The following is an 18,226-nucleotide window of genomic DNA, read 5'->3' as shown; positions in this document are numbered from 1 at the left end:
TTTATACTGGGTGACCATCCCGTTTGCCGAGCGCTGTGGACAAGCGGGGTGCACTCAGCTCTTGCGAGGCAAACTGAGGAGCTACTTGTTTGAGAGGTAGCGGCTCCGGTCTCGGAAAGCAGTGGGAGCGGGGTGCTGACCTAATGCCCCTTCAAATCCGCATCCAGTGACGCCTATGGTCTGAGGATGATACGGCGGTCAGTCGGTACCGTTGGGCCTTCATGAGGAGGAGGTCAGTTCAATTAAATTTTACATGCGAATGTGGGAGATATTTATGTTAAAATATTGACGAAGCGACTTCTCTCGCTTAAAAGTGTCCGTTCAAGTAACCAGATATTATTCAGTCATAATAATTTAACTTCAGTTTAATGGGGAAAGAGGTTAACGCACAAAGCTTTCCTAGTGCAATAAGATAGGCTGGTCTGTAGAGTGTTAATGTTCCTAACAATGTCACATCAGGTAAATGGTGGCAAAGAAGCCGCTGAAACGGTATAAAATCAGAATCGCTGAAGAAAGGCTGGCGCCGAACAACTTGTATAAACGATTTTACTTCCAATTGTCGATTACAGCGATGTAATCAATTTAAGACATAAAGTCTGAAAATGAGTCCATGATCAGATATTTAGCACATTATTTTCCAGGTCCGTCTTCGTCACATAATTTGTTTTTTCTTTTTAAATTTCACTGTAACCGTTTTCGGCCACTGCCGTCTTCAGATCCATTACAAAAACAAAAACAGTGTGTAACCAACTAAGGTAGTTTGCTGACGTTAAATCTATAAAAGTCTGGGGCTAAATAAGAAAGATAAAATGTTTACATGATTATCAGCCATGTTTACCAGCCATACATACCATAAAATATTCTGATGTAGTATCAACGTCAAACTAAACATGTAGGTAGATAGTAAGTGCTGGTGATGCTCAGATTGCGTCTGGTATTTATACAAGGAAACTGAGGCCAGCAGAGGTCACCATAGCTACGCTACGTGATTAACCAGTACCACAACTGTAATGGTTGAAATGTGGTATGCGTGGTTATTAATTAAAATTATTTCACATGGCAAAAAAGCTCCTGATAATCAAACATGTACTGACATACTATCACGGTATAATATTATTATTTATGATTTATTGGCTCGGGCGTCTTTATATTGTGGGCTAGCATGAGACTTTTAATAACTTATACCGCTATAACACTCATACGAACATCGGATGCCCCGAAGTACGTACGATATAATATTTTTTAAACACAACGCGTGACTCACTGCCTTCTAATAAATAGTCTGCGTGAGCGCTGCTATTTAGAAAAGAAAATATGCGTATTCTTACGCAAACTGTAATTATTAATATGGGTCTCAGGGGCTACTGGTTATTTGTGCACCAAATTTCACAAAGATTAACTGAGATATTGGAGAGCTTATTGAATGGAATGATTTTCAATACTTCTTGTTCATTATTTGGAAGGCAAAACTGGAGAGAATCTCATCTGCGGTAAGCGGCCAAAATCAAACATACTTAACTCATTGAGTGCTGTGAATTTTAGTAAATGAAATCTATCAGTACCCTCTTTAACTTTGAAATGAATGAAAAATCAAAACTGAGAAGTCTCTCTTATTTAAATTTAATATTATAACATGAACTATCAATTATAAAAGGTCGTCAATGTAATGGCCGACCGAATGCAGCTAGGGAAGAAGAGCTCCTCGCAACTCGAACTTCTGAAAGAACTTGGTTAATGATGATTAATGGTTGCTACTATGAGAGGTGACAACTAAGTCAATAATACAGAATTTCTAATAACAATTTCTATTATATTTTGCTCAAATACAGAAAAAGCTTACATTAATTATCAGACAGCGCTATAATGGCGGCCTACTTCTAGACGAAACAAATACAGGAGACAGAGTTCAATCAAAGCAATGTCTCTGATCTTCATGACCTACATTACACAGAGATTACACAGAGATTATACAAAAGAAACTGTTCTTTGTTAATTACATCGATATTAGTGAGTTCTGAAAATAATTTACATTCTTTACTATTTATTATACATCGCGCAGATGTACTTAGTCTTTAGATAATTTATGGTTGACACGTCTCATAACAAACACTTCTTTTCCCTTTCTCCAAATGTCCATTTGTGTGACGTACCGTCACATGGGGCCCCTAGTGATGGTGTACTTAATGTGGTTCACTACTTTTTGTACAGACTCACTACCGTCTTACATCATTATTTAAGTGTTCATGTTTACATGATTAAGGTAGGTACATTTGTGTTGAAGTCACAGTTACATATATGCTTGTATTCGTACTATATCGTTCGTGTGTTATAGATATGTTTCGATCTCAGCCGCGCGGGGTTAGCCGAGCGGTCTTAGGCGCTGCAGTCATGGACTCTGTGGCTGATCCCGGCGGAGCTTCGAGTCCTCCCTCGGGCATGTGTGTGTGTGTGTGTGTGTTTGTCCCTAGGATCATTTAGGCTAAGTAGTGTGTAAGCTTAGGGACTGATGACATCTACATCTACATCTACATCTATACTCCGCGAGCCACCTTACGGTGTGTGGCGGAGGGTACTTATTGTACCACTATCTGATCCCCCCTTCCCTGTTCCATTCACGAATTGTGCGTGGGAAGAACGACTGCTTGTAAGTCTCCGTATTTGCTCTAATTTCTCGGATCTTTTCGTTGTGATCATTACGCGAGATATATGTGGGCGGTAGTAATATGTTGCCCATCTCTTCCCGGAATGTGCTCTCTCGTAATTTCGATAATAAACCTCTCCGTATTGCGTAACGCCTTTCTTGAAGTGTCCGCCACTGGAGCTTGTTCAGCATCTCCGTAACGCTCTCGCGCTGACTAAATGTCCCCATGACGAATCGCGCTGCTTTTCGCTGGATCATGTCTATCTCTTCTATTAATCCAACCTGGTAAGGGTCCCATACTGATGAGCAATACTCAAGAATCGGACGAACAAGCGTTTTGTAAGCTACTTCTTTCGTCGATGAGTCACATTTTCTTAGAATTCTTCCTATGAATCTCAACCTGGCGCCTGCTTTTCCCACTATTTGTTTTATGTGATCATTCCACTTCAGATCGCTCCGGATAGTAACTCCTAAGTATTTTACGGTCGTTACCGCTTCCAATGATTTACCACCTATGGCATAATCGTACTGGAATGGATTTCTGCCCCTATGTATGCGCATTATATTACATTTATCTACGTTTAGGGAAAGCTGCCAGCTGTCGCACCATTCATTAATCCTCTGCAGGTCTTCCTGGAGTACGTACGAGTCTTCTGATGTTGCTACTTTCTTGTAGACAACCGTGTCATCTGCAAATAGCCTCACGGAGCTACCGATGTTGTCAACTAAGTCATTTATGTATATTGTAAACAATAAAGGTCCTATCACGCTTCCTTGCGGTACTCCCGAAATTACCTCTACATCTGCAGATTTTCAACCGTTAAGAATGACATGTTGTGTTCTTTCTTCTAGGAAATCCTGAATCCAATCACAAACCTGGTCCGATATTCCGTAAGCTCGTATTTTTTTCACTAAACGTAAGTGCGGAACCGTATCAAATGCCTTCCTGAAGTCCAGGAATACGGCATCAATCTGCTCGCCAGTGTCTACGGCACTGTGAATTTCTTGGACAAATAGGGCGAGCTGAGTTTCACATGATCTCTGTTTGCGGAATCCATGTTGGTTATGATGGAGATTTGTATTATCTAAGAACGTCATAATACGAGAACATAAAACATGTTCCATTATTCTACAACAGATTGACGTAAGCGAAATAGGCCTATAATTATTCGCATCTGATTTATGACCCTTCTTGAAAATGGGAACGACCTGCGCTTTCTTCCAGTCGCTAGGTACTTTACGTTCTTCCAGAGATCTACGATAAATTGCTGATAGAAAGGGGGCAAGTTCTTTAGCATAATCACTGTAGAATCTTACGGGTATCTCGTCTGGTCCGGATACTTTTCCGCTACTAAGTGATAGCAATTGTTTTTCAATTCCGATATCGTTTATTTCAATATTTTCCATTTTGGCGTCCGTGCGACGGCTGAAGTCAGGGACCGTGTTACGATTTTCCGCAGTGAAACAGTTTCGGAACACTGAATTCAGTATTTCTGTCTTTCTTCGGTCGTCCTCTGTTTCGGTGCCATCGTGGTCAACGAGTGACTGAATAGGGGATTTAGATCCGCTTACCGATTTTACATGTGACCAAAACTTTTTAGGGTTCTTGTTTAGATTGTTTGCCAATGTTTTATGTTCGAATTCGTTGAATGCTTCTCTCATTGCTCTCTTTACGCTCTTTTTCGCTTCGTTCAGCTTTTCCTTATCAGCTATGATTCGACTACTCTTAAACCTATGATGAAGCTTTCTTTGTTTCCGTAGTACCTTTCGTACATGATTGTTATACCACGGTGGATCTTTCCCCTCGCTTTGGACCTCAGTCGGTACGAACTTATCTAAGGCGTACTGGACGATGTTTCTGAATTTTTTCCATTTTTGTTCCACATCCTCTTCCTCAGAAATGAACGTTTGATGGTGGTCACTCAGATATTCTGCGATTTGTGCCCTATCACTCTTGTTAAGCAAATATATTTTCCTTCCTTTCTTGGCATTTCTTATTACACTTGTAGTCATTGATGCAACCACTGACTTATGATCACTGATACCCTCTTCTACATTCACGGAGTCGAAAAGTTCCGGTCTATTTGTTGCTATGAGGTCTAAAACGTTAGCTTCACGAGTTGGTTCTCTAACTATCTGCTCGAAGTAATTCTCGGACAAGGCAGTCAGGATAATGTCACAAGAGTCTCTGTCCCTGGCTCCAGTTCTGATTGTGTGACTATCCCATTCTATACCTGGTAGATTGAAGTCTCCCCCTATTACAATAGTATGATCACGAAACTTCTTCACGACGTTCTGCAGGTTCTCTCTGAGGCGCTCAACTACTACGGTTGCTGATGCAGGTGGTCTATAGAAGCATCCGACTATCATATCTGACCCACCTTTGATACTTAACTTAACCCAGATTATTTCACATTCGCATTCGCTAATAACTTCACTGGATATTATTGAATTCTTTACTGCTATAAATACTCCTCCACCATTGGCGTTTATCCTATCCTTGCGGTATATATTCCATTCTGTGTCTAGGATTTCGTTACTGTTCACTTCCGGTTTTAACCAACTTTCCGTTCCTAATACTATATGCGCACTATTTCCTTCAATAAGCGATACTAATTCAGGAACCTTGCCCTGGATACTCCTGCAGTTTACCAATATTACGTTAACTTTTCCTGTTTTTGGTCTCTGAGGACGGACGTTCTTTATCAACGATGCTGATGTTCTCTCTGGTAAGCCGTCAGATATTTTATCGTTTCGCCCAAGGGGGGGTCCCTCTAACCTAAAAAACCCCCGTGGGCACGCCACACGTACTCTGCTACCCTAGTAGCTGCTTCCGGTGTGTAGTGCACGCCTGACCTGTCTAGGGGGGCCCTACAGTTCTCCACCCAATAACGGAGGTCGATGAATTTGCAACCATGACCTTATCAGTTACGTCCCGTAAGATTTCACACACATTTTAACATTTTTTTTTACATCTCATTCTTACAGGTTTGTACATCTATTCGTTCCAACCATATTTTGTATCAGGAATGTGAACAATCTGGAATTCTACAGACCCAGAACGAATTTGCTTACGCTCCCCCATTTGGGTTACAGGCGTAAGGATAAACGGGTCTAAAAGCTCGCCCGGAGCCTTCGGATTCTTGACATTCATTACAACAAGAAATAGATGTTATTTGGAATTAGGTACACAGTACGTTTTTCATATAGTATTAAAGTTCATCTTGGTGAATAATATTCGTCTGTGCCTGCATTATTTGTAATTGTCATGGCACACTTCTTTTATCACGTACACATATACATCACAATAAGAACTACATAGTCACTTTTATTTGATTTGACATATGCAATCAGTTTTTTTCAATTTCTGTGTCATTTGCACATTATGTCTTACAAATTTACGTTGTAGTCGGTGTTGATTAATTCGTCGTCAACCACAAATACATTTCGAAATTACATCGAAGTAAGAGTCTTCGACGCTAGCGTATTGTTGAGCTGCCGGCGGATCGTTGTTGACGACGACAGAAGCGTGTGCGGCAGCCTGCCACTGTTAGCGACAGTTCGTTGACCTGCGCTGTGACGTCCGCGCGGACAGCTGACGATCAGTGGACAGGCGCGGCGCATCTGCTGTGCTGTTAGGAACATCTGCCGGCCGCTCGCCTCGCGTAATATGCAAATATTCGACCGCGTATCAGTTCATCAGCAAAGCAAGTCAAATACACATATCGCAAGTGCTGAAAGAAATTTTATTAGTTTTCGAGCACTCCACAGTCATGCGTGTTTACTGTTTTTGTATGCAGTGATATAATGTACAAACGTACGAGGTCCAGTTCTTTAAACAAGTTTCTGCCCCGAACTCACACATTTCACTACTCGGATTTAATCATTGTTTTTTACTAAGTGTTCACTACTCAGCACTACTCACTGTCACTGTGTTGGGTGTTCATGCGAGTACTTTGCTGTGACACTTCTCACTTCACACTGTTTGGCCTGTGTCGTTTCTAGCGTGCGTTTGTCGGCCCTTGAATCCGTAGTTCACTGTGCGCTACCCGTAGCATCCCTTCACAGTCCACTGGGAATGTTCCGTTCATAGGAAGTCTATCTTGTTCACAGAAACATTTTTCCACACAATGAATGTCAGTATTATATGGCGTATATTAAATTGTTTGTTGCGGATGGCACCACCAAGTATACTGTTAATTTTAATTATCTTAGTTCACTGTACTCAATCAACAGTTTTTCACTGCTAAATACAGTCAACACTCAGTGTCTTATCACACAGTTTACTGTTCACTTTTTCCATCACATTCCAATTAGTGATTCAGTTTATCCATACTGCACTATCTAAGCGTCCGGATAATCTCACTTGTAAATTGGAACATACTTCAACACCTATTACTTGAGCTACATAAGAAATATGGCTCACACTTTACATAATAATATTTTATACATTATACAAATTAGAGTTCCTCCTAGATACGTCTTATCACTCTGTACTAAGAGATTGATCTAGTTGGCACCTCTTATTTAAAGTGTCGTCCAATTGGTCTTTCTGTACTCGGAGTTCAGTAGATTTTTTTAGATATGTTCTTTACATTCATTCAACACTGATTCATTGCTTTTATTTTTACTGCGTTTGCAGTTGCCTTGCTTGTACGGGTTTAACTGCAAGCGCTTCCAAGCTGGAGTCTGTACAGATGTTAATTATCTGTCATACCTTCAGTTATAATCCTGTTTAGAGAATAAATCATCCTATTTCTCGCATTAGGTCAATGATCCGGTGCTAGTATGCGTTTCCGACAACCATGCACAATGCCTCTCTCTCACTTCCACTTTTGTGCAAAGTGCCATTACGCGGATTCATTTACTAATACTTTGTTAGACTGCACACATTTAAATGCATGACTTCCATTCACAGGCAACTCGCTCACACACATACTTAAAAACTACCACATATATAATAAGCATATACACAAAGGTAAACATACATGAAATAAATCTTAACTAGATATATATTTACACCTTATGCCTAATCATTACATACTACCCAAATATATCCTCTGATCATTCAAGCATCTACTTGTGCATCCGTGGGTATGAATGTCCTTAGATCCTTGTGAGGATATAATCCCCTTAATTTTCCTATCTCGGGGTGTGCCAGAAGATAACACCCCTAATGAGGTATCTCCAAGATTCTGTGTGGCCCTGAGTATAGGAGTTACCACTTTTTGTTGATCTTTTTAATACTCGAAGACTTGGGATGGTTATTTGACATCACCAAGTCTCCTCTGTTGTAACTGTAGAGTCTATTTAACGTCCTATCATATTTTTGCTTTATGATTGTTGCATTATGTTGCATAGCGAGCAGAACTTGTACTTCTGCTCTCTATTTATCACTCTTGGAATTAGTGGCAAAAGTTTTAGCCACTCGTCTTTAGGTACATTTGGCATCATGATTCCACAGGGCGTGCACCCAATAGATTCATGAGGCACATTGTTATGAATTTTCTCAAATTGTGGGACCAACTCAACCCACTTGGTTGGTTGATTTGCCGTATATGCCCGGACAGAAAATCGCGAAAACAGAGCTACATGGGGTTCGCACTTGGGTGAAAAAAGATACAAAAATATGTTTAATGTCGTGTTCCCGTATAAACATTTTCCAGTCCTGACGTTTGAAATAGCTCTCATTGTCTGTCAGTAAGGTCATCGGGTTCCCGACACATGGTATATAGTTTGATACAACTTTTCGGACTATAGCTTTTGTAGTGGAAGTTCTTGTGGGGCACAATTTCAGATGCTTTGAGAAAATATCAAACACAGCTACCACACACTTTACCCCGACTCTTGCTGTCGGCAAGGGTCCGGTATCATCAACAGCAACGATCTGTGACGGAGCTGTCGGAACTATCGGGTGTAGTTCATTCTTCGTACTGCGAGTACATGGTTTTGTCTTTTGACAAATGAGGCAAGATCTCAATTTTGACCTTACGGTGCAAGTTCGGAAAACAACAGTACCTAATCAACAGATCGACGCATTTCTTGCCACCGAAATGTCCTCAACAATCGTGATTGTACCATATCAGATTGTTCACTGACTGTGTCAGTATACAAACACACCAGTTTTCCGACATTTCTGTCATTCTGTGAAACAAAATTTCATTTTGTATCTTATATAACTTGCAAAATTCTCCATTTGGATTGGTAGTGAATCAAGTATCTACATCTACATTTATACTCCGCAAGTCACCCAACGGTGTGTGGCGGAGGGCACTTTACGTGCCACTGTCATTACCTCCCTTTCCTGTTCCAGTCGCGTATGGTTCCGGGAAGACCGACTGCCGGAAAGCCTCCGTGCGCGCTCTAATCTCCCTAATTTTACATTCGTGATCTCCTCGGGAGGTATAAGTAGGGGGAAGCAATATATTCGATACCTCATCCAGAAACGCACCCTCTCGAAACCTGGCGAGCAAGCTACACCGCGATGCAGAGCGCCTCTCTTGCAGAGTCTGCCACTTGAGTTTGCTAAACATCTCCGTAACGCTATCACGGTTACCAAATAACCCTGTGACGAAACGCGCCGCTCTTCTTTGGATCTTCTCTATCTCCTCCATCAACCCGATCTGGTACGGATCCCACACTGATGAGCAATACTCAAGTATAGGTCGAACGAGTGTTTTGTAAGCCACCTCCTTTGTTGATGGACTACATTTTCTAAGCATTCTCCCAATGAATCTCAACCTGGTACCCGCCTTACCAACAATTAATTTTATATGATCATTCCATTTCAAATCGTTCCGTACGCATACTCCCAGATATTTTAGAGAAGTAACTGCTCCCAGTGTTTGTTCTGCTATCATATAATCGTACAATAAAGGATCCTTCTTTGTATGTATTCGCAGTACATTACAATTGTCTATGTTAAGGGTCAGTTGCCACTCCCTGCACCAAGTGCCTATCCGCTGCAGATCTTCCTGCATTTCGCTGCAATTTTCTAATGCTGCAACTTCTCTGTATACTACAGCATCATCCGCGAAAAGCCACATGGAACTTCAGACACTATCTACTAGGTCCCGCACCATGACGGATCGCCATGGTGCATGTGTATGATCTCCCGACACATATGTACATGTTTGTTCCGTCTGGTGGGATCTTTAAGTGACAAGGTTTTAAATTCCGTAGACTGTTCTACAAGCCCGCAAACTCGAGTAATCCTCTAGGTAATCTAGATTATGCGTTTGCAACCACATTGTCCGTTCCCTTTACGTGTCTGATTTGGAAGTCGTAATCCTGCAAAGCCAAAATCCATCTTGTCAGAGGCTTTTGCAGTTAACGACACGTAAGCACATAGCCGAGCGCCTGGTGGTCACAAATTATTACTGCTCTTTTGCAGTATACGTAATAATGAAATTTCTTTAGCGCCCAAATCACTGAGAGTGCCTCAAGTTCTGTTGCGGTGTAGGACCACTCACAGGAATTTAGCACACGGCTAGCAAATCCTACAATTTTTATTTAAGTTTTTTGCCTTTCGTTGTCGACTTGGAAGAGACAACCTCCCAACCCACAAAAAGATGCGTTCGACGAAAGATAAAAATCTTGCAACATGTCGGGATGGTGCAATATCTCCGCATTTACTAGTGCTTCTTTAATTTGATCAAATGCCCTCATGCATTCCTCAGTAAAAATCCAAGGTCGGTTTTTCCTGAGTGGGCTTAATAAGTCCTCACTATTTAATAACTGTGCTGGTAAAAATCGTCTAAAAAAGGAGGCGATACCTAGAAATGCCTTCAGTTGCTTTTTGGTCTTATGGCACGGCATCTCCTCTATTGCCTTTCATTTCTTGGGATTAGGTAAAATTCTCACTGGAGAAATGATGTGTCCTAGAAATTTTATTTCCTCTCGACCTAACTAAGATTTAGAAAAATTTGAATTATATTAATACCATCAGCTGCTCACGGGCATTGATATATATATAAACGGAGACAGGTGAAAATGTGTACTCCGACCGGGACTCAAACCAGGGATCTCCTATTTACGTGGCAAACGCTCTATCCATCTGAATCACCGAGGGCACAGAGGATAATGCGACTGCAGGGACTGTCTCGCGCACACCTCCCGCGAGACCCACATCCTCATTTTGTATGTCCACACACTACATTCCCAGTGTCCCACCCCAACACACTCATTACTCGTGGAAGACATCCTTACACCAAGTCCCTTAAGAGTTCGGGGAATATGTGCGCATCTGAACATAAGAAGGTCATTGCCGGTATTGCCAGAACTATATATTGTTGTGGATTTTGTGTGCACTACGAGGTGCAGACACCATATCCATATCAGTACAAACTTAGATTTTGCCAGGTTGGCCGTAACTCCTACTGCTGCAAATCTTGTTAACACACTGTACAAAATTTCCATATTTTCAGACCAGTTTGCTATGAGGATATCATTCACACTCACCATTACCTTTTCTAAATGGTCGGGCCCTAATACTGTATCCAGTGCCGCAATGAACACGCCCACACCTGCATTCAGCCCAAGCGATAGAACTCGAAACTGGTAACCCTACCGGCGAATATAAACGCGGTATATTTCCTCGAAGCTTGCGTCAAGGGCACCTGCCAATACGAACTTTTTAAATCAAGGCTTGTCAAATACTTGACCCCTTGGAACTTCTGTATTTGTTCTTCTGTACTTTCGGGCCTGGTCCGCACGGGTATTATTATGTTGTTAATGTCTCGTGCGTCCAATACTAATCGAACACTGCCGTCTATTTTCATGACAGCTAACAGCGGACTGCCATACGGTGATATCGAAGGTTCGATTATCTACGAACGCAGCATCCTTTGAATCTCTTTGCACACAGTTGGTCTTTTTCGACAACGGTATAGAGTAGGTAGAATGTTTGATGGGGCTTAACCTGCATGTCAAATTCATTTCCCTTAATGATTCCTGGTTCCTCTGAGAACACTTTTACAAATTGATTTAATACTTGACTTAAGTCAGCTTGTTGTGACGGGCTTAAGTAATATGATTTGGCTACTTTTTCTTCAATTTGTTGTTTGATATTAACAGCCTCCCACTCCCAATCGGGTTCCTCTTCATTACTGTTTTGTCTAATGATACAGTCATTGATATTCAATGTATCTGGATCATTTGTAGTTACTCGGACCTTACAGTAGTAATTTATATACGCGTCCGCAGTCCTTATCGGTGCCAGGTCAATTTACCGGTTGCGATAGGATGAAGTGCAGTTGGCCCGGGAGAGGTCAATTCTAGCCTTCATTTCCCGCAGCGTATCAAGTCCCAGGATGCAAGGCACTGTAATATTCCTAACCTCAAGGAATGAACATGATATGGCTTCTTTCTCCGTGGCACTCTCAGCCTGCACCTGATTCCCTATCACTTGCACTCTTCCCCGTAGAGCACCTACAACCTTACAATTTTCCACTGCCAAAATGTGTAATTTCTTTACACGACCTATACATTTAAATAATTGCTCATCTATGCAAGAGGCACTCGCCCCTGTATCAAGTATTACTGTCATTTCTATGCCATTTATTTTTGCTACGAATGCAGCCTGTACATGTTCTACCTCTTGTTGTTCCGCCGATCGCGGATCAACTGTTAAATCTTCTTTCATATCGCATCCGTCATTATGACGGGGTAAATGCACACCCACATTCTGCCTGCTTACCTCTTTAACCTTGCCGACCGTCTGGGAAGGGCTTACAGAGGTCGGCCAGAGTTTGACGGTCTGTCGCACCGTGCCGATAGTTGGTCTGTCACGTCTGTGATTCTCACCCCGTCAGTCACAGTTGGCGATGTACAACTGGTGACATACACATGTGGCTGACTATCAGGTGACTGAGGTGGGGGCAGTGGCATCGGAATAACGTTAACATAACTGCCCGGCACATGACCTGTTGGTATGGCTTGTTGTGCCTGCCAGTTCGCTGGCCCTGTCCATTGCCACTGCTCATTATTTGTTCTAATATTTTTGTTTACGAAGTTAGTTTCCTCGCCCTTCGCTCCGTCTCTTTCGGTTATAATTGTCTCGCCCCATTTTTGGTGGAGACTGGTTTATCCTGGCATACTGTTTCGCATTATAACCATTGCTACTCCAGTTGTTATTCGCAGGCGGCCCATTATTCAATGAGTTCGCCTTCTTATGGAGGTTCTCTCCATGCGAATATTCGTTGTTTTTGCCATAACCATTGTTACGAGGGCTATCATTACCCTGATTTCTTGCTTTATTATTACCTTGACCGTTATTTGAGTTCACTTGCACATTCTGCCGGGCATCCTCATGTATTAAGTCCAAAGTATCTATTGTTGCCATGAACAGTTCTAGGTCGGAATTAGGTACGTGCACCAATTTTTCCCAAATAGCTATTGGTAATTTGCCTTTTAGTATTCGTAAAACATGTCTCGCGGGCATAGGTTCATCCCAATACCTCGTCTTGTTCAAGTATCGTTCAAAGTATTTCCTTACATTACCACAGCGAGGGTTAAAAGGTTCAGTGTTGTACTCCCGTTTACGTAATTTCTCCTGTACAGATCTAGACCAGTATCTGGCTAGGAAATTGGTTTCAAATTCCGAGAACGTTGGACACTATTCCGCGACCTCCATCGCCCACAGTGCCGCGTCTCCCGTAATAAATGAAATCACGTACTGAATTTTTTGATGTTCAGTCCATGACTCAGGTAACACGTTTCAAAAACTTTTTACTAAAATCACGGGATGTACGCTTTTCTTTTCATCATTAAATGTTTGAAATTGCCGGTGTTTGATTAACGATTCTTCATGTTTTACTTGTCGTACGGTAGGTAGCATACCGGCCTCGTTTGCACCGACAATACCTGTATAATTCATCGGCGAGAGCGGTTCCATTCTTTCGCAGTCTGATTTTTCAACCCTGCATATATTAGGCGCTATATTCGAGTGTAGGAAAAGGGAGAGAAGGAAACATAGTAGGTGAATATGGATTGGGGCTAAGAAATGAAAGAGGTAGCCGCCTGGTAGAATTTTGCACAGAGCATAACTTAATCATAGCTAACACTTGATTTAAGAATCATGAAAGAAGGTTGTATACATGGAAGAACCCTGGAGATACTAAAAGGTATCAGAAAGATTATATAATGGTAAGACGGAGATTTAGGAACCAGGTTTTAAATTGTAAGACATTTCCAGGGGCAGATGTGGACTCTGACCACAATCTATTGGTTATGACCTGTAGATTAAAACTGAAGAAACAGCAAAAAGGTGGGAATTTAATGAGATGGGACCTGGATAAACTGAAAGAACCAGAGGTTGTACAGAGTTTCAGGGAGAGCATAAGGGAACAATTGACAGGAATGGGGGAAAGAAATACAGTAGAAGAAGAATGGGTAGCTTTGAGGGATGAAGTAGTGAAGGCAGCAGAGGATCAAGTAGGTAAAAAGACGAGGTCTAGTAGAAATCCTTGGGTAACAGAAGTAATATTGAATAGAATTGATGAAAGGAGAAAATATAAAAATGCAGTAAATGAAGCAGGCAAAAAGGAATACAAACGTCTCAAAAATGAGATCGACAGGAAGTGCAAAATGGCTAAGCAGGGATGGCTAGAGGACAAATGTAAGGATGTAGAGGCTTGTCTCACTAGGGGTAAGATAGATGCTGCCTACAGGAAAATTAAAGAGACCTTTGGAGATAAGAGAACGACTTCTATGAATATCAAGAGCTGAGATGGAAACCCAGTTCTAAGCAAGGAAGGGAAAGCAGAAAGGTGGAAGGAGTATATAGAGGGTCTATACAAGGGCGACGTACTTGAGGACAATTTTATGGAAATGGAAGAAGATGTAGATGAAGATGAAATGGGAGATACGATACTGCGTGAAGAGTTTGACAGAGCACTGAAAGACCTGAGTCGAAACAAGGCCCCCGGAGTAGACAACATTCCATTGGAACTACTGACAGCCTTGGGAGAGCCAGTCCTGACAAAACTCTACCATCTGGTGAGCAAGATGTATGAGACAGGCGAAATACCCTCAGACTTCAAGAAGAATATAATAATTCCAATCCCAAAGAAAGCAGGTGTTGACAGATGTGAAAATTACCGAACCATCAGTTTAATAAGTCACAGCTGCAAAATACTAGCACGAATTCTTTACAGACGAATGGAAAAACTGGTAGAAGCGGACCTCTGGGAAGATCAGTTTGGATTCCGTAGAAATGTTGGAACACGTGAGGCAATACTGACCTTACGACTTATCTTAGAAGAAAGATTAAGGAAAGGCAAACCTACGTTTCTAGCATATGTAGACTTAGAGAAAGCTTTTGACAATGTTGACTGGAATACTCTCTTTCAAATTCTAAAGGTGGCAGGGGTAAAATTATACAGGGAGCGAAAGGCTATTTACAATGTGTACAGAAACCAGATGGCAGTTATAAGAGTCGAGGGACATGAAAGGGAAGCAGTGGTTGGGAAGGGAGTAAGACAGGGTTGTAGCCTCTCACCGATGTTATTCAATCTGTATATTGAGCAAGCAGTAAAGGAAACAAAAGAAAAATTCGGAGTAGGTATTAAAATCCATGGAGAAGAAATAAAAAGTTTGAGGTTCGCCGATGACATTGTAATTCTGTCAGAGACAGCAAAGGACTTGGAAGAGCAGTTGAATGGAATGGACAGTGTCTTGAAAGGAGGATATAAGATGAACATCAACAAAAGCAAAACGAGGATAATGGAATGTAGTCGAATTAAGTCGGGTGATGCTGAGGGAATTAGATTAGGAAATGAGACACTTAAAGTAGTAAAGGAGTTTTGCTATTTGGGGAGCAAAATAACTGATGATGGTCGAAGTAGAGAGGATATAAAATGTAGACTGGCAATGGCAAGGAAAGCGTTTCTGAAGAAGAGAAATTTGTTAACATCGAGTATAGATTTAAGTGTCAGGAAGTCATTTCTGAAAGTATTAGTATGGAGTGTAGCCATGTATGGAAGTGAAACATGGACGATAAATAGTTTGGACAAGAAGAGAATAGAAGCTTTCGAAATGTGGTGCTACAGAAGAATGCTGAAGATTAGGTGGGTAGATCACATAACTAATGAGGAAGTACTGAATAGGATTGGGGAGAAGAGAAGTTTGTGGCACAACTTGACCAGAAGACGGAATCGGTTGGTTTGACATGTTCTGAGGCATCAAGGGATCACCAATGTAGTATTGGAGGGCAGCGTGGAGGGTAGAAATCGTAGAGGGAGACCAAGAGATGAATACACTAAGCAGATTCAGAACGATGTAGGTTGCAGTAGGTACTGGGAGATGAAGAAGCTTGCACAGGATAGAGTAGCATGGAGAGCTGCATCAAACCAGTCTCAGGACTGAAGACCACAACAACAACAACATATTTCCGTACTACGTCGATGATTGCGTCTCTAGCTACAATCAAGCCACAACCTAGTACAGTTATCAATCTTTTGAGCTAATTTGATTTTACCAACGTTTTTCATTTGAGTTTCTAAGATGCGTTCGCCTAATTGTGTTAACTTTTGCGGAATGTCTTTGTTTTGTTCAATCGATTCCGCGACTTGTTTTACCAAATCGCTCTCCTGTGACAAATATGACACTAGCACCTTGTCTCGTTGTTCAAATATTTCATTCATTTTTTGCAGAAGCTGAGCATCACGATATGCAGCTAAAATATTTTGACTTGTGAAATTAAAGCTTACTCGCGAATCACGCGCTCTTGCCTTTCCTTTCCTTCTCGTTCAAGGCGTTCTTGCCTTTCTTTCTCTTCGCGTTGCTTCTCTCTGGGATCTAATTGTGCCATAAGGACAATCAAGAAATCAGCTGTTGGTGCAGGTACTTGCACACCATTAGCTGTTGGTGCAGTAGCATCATTTTTCCCTGTCCCGGCAGCTGAGTGAACTTCTCTGCTTATCTGAGCCTGATCCTCGGCATTGCCTGATACGTTATATGTGACAGGCTGCTCAACTTTCTGTCTCGGAATTTTGAGTGGATTCGTTGTTGGAACTTCCTGTACATTATCATCTGTATCATACCCTGACATATTCTCGGTCTCTACTAGTTTTTTCTTTCGTGTCTTAACCATGTTTGCCTAAATTTATTCTCACCAGCCAGACACAAACATACACAAAAATCTGTTTCCCCCAACATGTCAGACACACACACACACACACACACACACACACACACACACACACACACACACACACAAAATAAATACACAAACTATACACAACTCACACACAAATACTGAAATAATCTAATAAAATCTTACTAATTACTACAAATGAAACTGTCACCTATACTTTTACACTGTATGCTGTAATTCTATTACAATAAATCTGGTGCACTGCAAAAAATCTCTCTTTGCTGAAATATTGCAATGGTGTCAGTACACAAAGAAGTGAACCCATCGTTAATTGCTCTTGAGTTTATCTGAAATCCACACAGCTGATTGTGTAACCTCTATTTCAAATACTAAGCCGTGCTCACTCTGAACTATGCGTTGTCTTGAACTTGGCTGTCTATCTGTGTTTGGTTTCCCGCCGTTGTTGCGATTATGCCGTAGTTCTTCCTCCTTCTACGTGCGGCAGCAGCGATTTGTATCGATATTTGCACCTTGTATCATCTTTGGGAGAACCCTGGAGATACTAGAAGCTTTCAGATAGATTATATAATGGTAAGACAGAGATTTAGGAACCAGATTTTAAATTGTAAAACATTTCCGGGGGCAGATGTGGACTCTGACCACAATCTATTGGTTATGAACTGTAGATTAAAACTGAATAAACTGCAAAAAGGTGGGAATTTAAGGAGATGGGACCTGGATACACTGACTAAACCAGAGGTTGTACTGAGTTTCAGGAAGAGCATAAGGGAAAAATTGACGGGAATGGGGGAAAGAAATACAGTAGAAGAAGAATGGGTAGCTTTGAGGAATGAAATAGTGAAGACAGCAGAGGATCAAGTAGGTAAAAGACGAGGGCTAGTAGAAATCCTTGGGTAACAGAAGAGATACTGAATTGATGAAAGGACAAAATACAAAAATGCAGTAAGTGAAGCGAGCAAAAAGGAATAGAAACGTCTCAAAAATGAGATCGACAGGAAGTGCAAAATGGCTAAGCAAGGATGGGTAGAGGACAAATGTAAATATGTGGAGGCTTATCTCACGAGGGTGAGATAGATACTGCCTACAGGAAAATTAAAGAGACCTTTGGAGATAAGAGACCCACTTGCATGAATATCAAGAGCTCAGATGAAAACCCAGTTCTAAGCAAAGAAGGGAAAGCAGAAAGGTGGAAGAAGTATATTGAGGTTCTATACAGGGGCGATGTTCTTGAGAACAATATTACGGAAATGGAAGAGGAGGTAGATGAAGATGAAATAGGAGATATGATACTGTGTGAAGAGTTTGACAGAGCACTGAAAGATCTAAGTCGAAACAAGGCCCCAGGAGTAGATAACATTCCATTAGAACTACTGACAGCCTTGGGAGAGCCAGTCCTGACAACTCTACCATCTGGTGAGCAAGATGTATGAGACAGGCGAAATTCCCTCAGACTTCAAGAAGAATATAAT

The sequence above is a fragment of the Schistocerca nitens genome, chromosome 1 (genome assembly GCF_023898315.1).
Source record: "Schistocerca nitens isolate TAMUIC-IGC-003100 chromosome 1, iqSchNite1.1, whole genome shotgun sequence".
In the NCBI taxonomy this organism is placed as follows: Eukaryota; Metazoa; Arthropoda; class Insecta; order Orthoptera; family Acrididae; genus Schistocerca; species Schistocerca nitens.
This window is presented reverse-complemented; position numbering follows the sequence as displayed.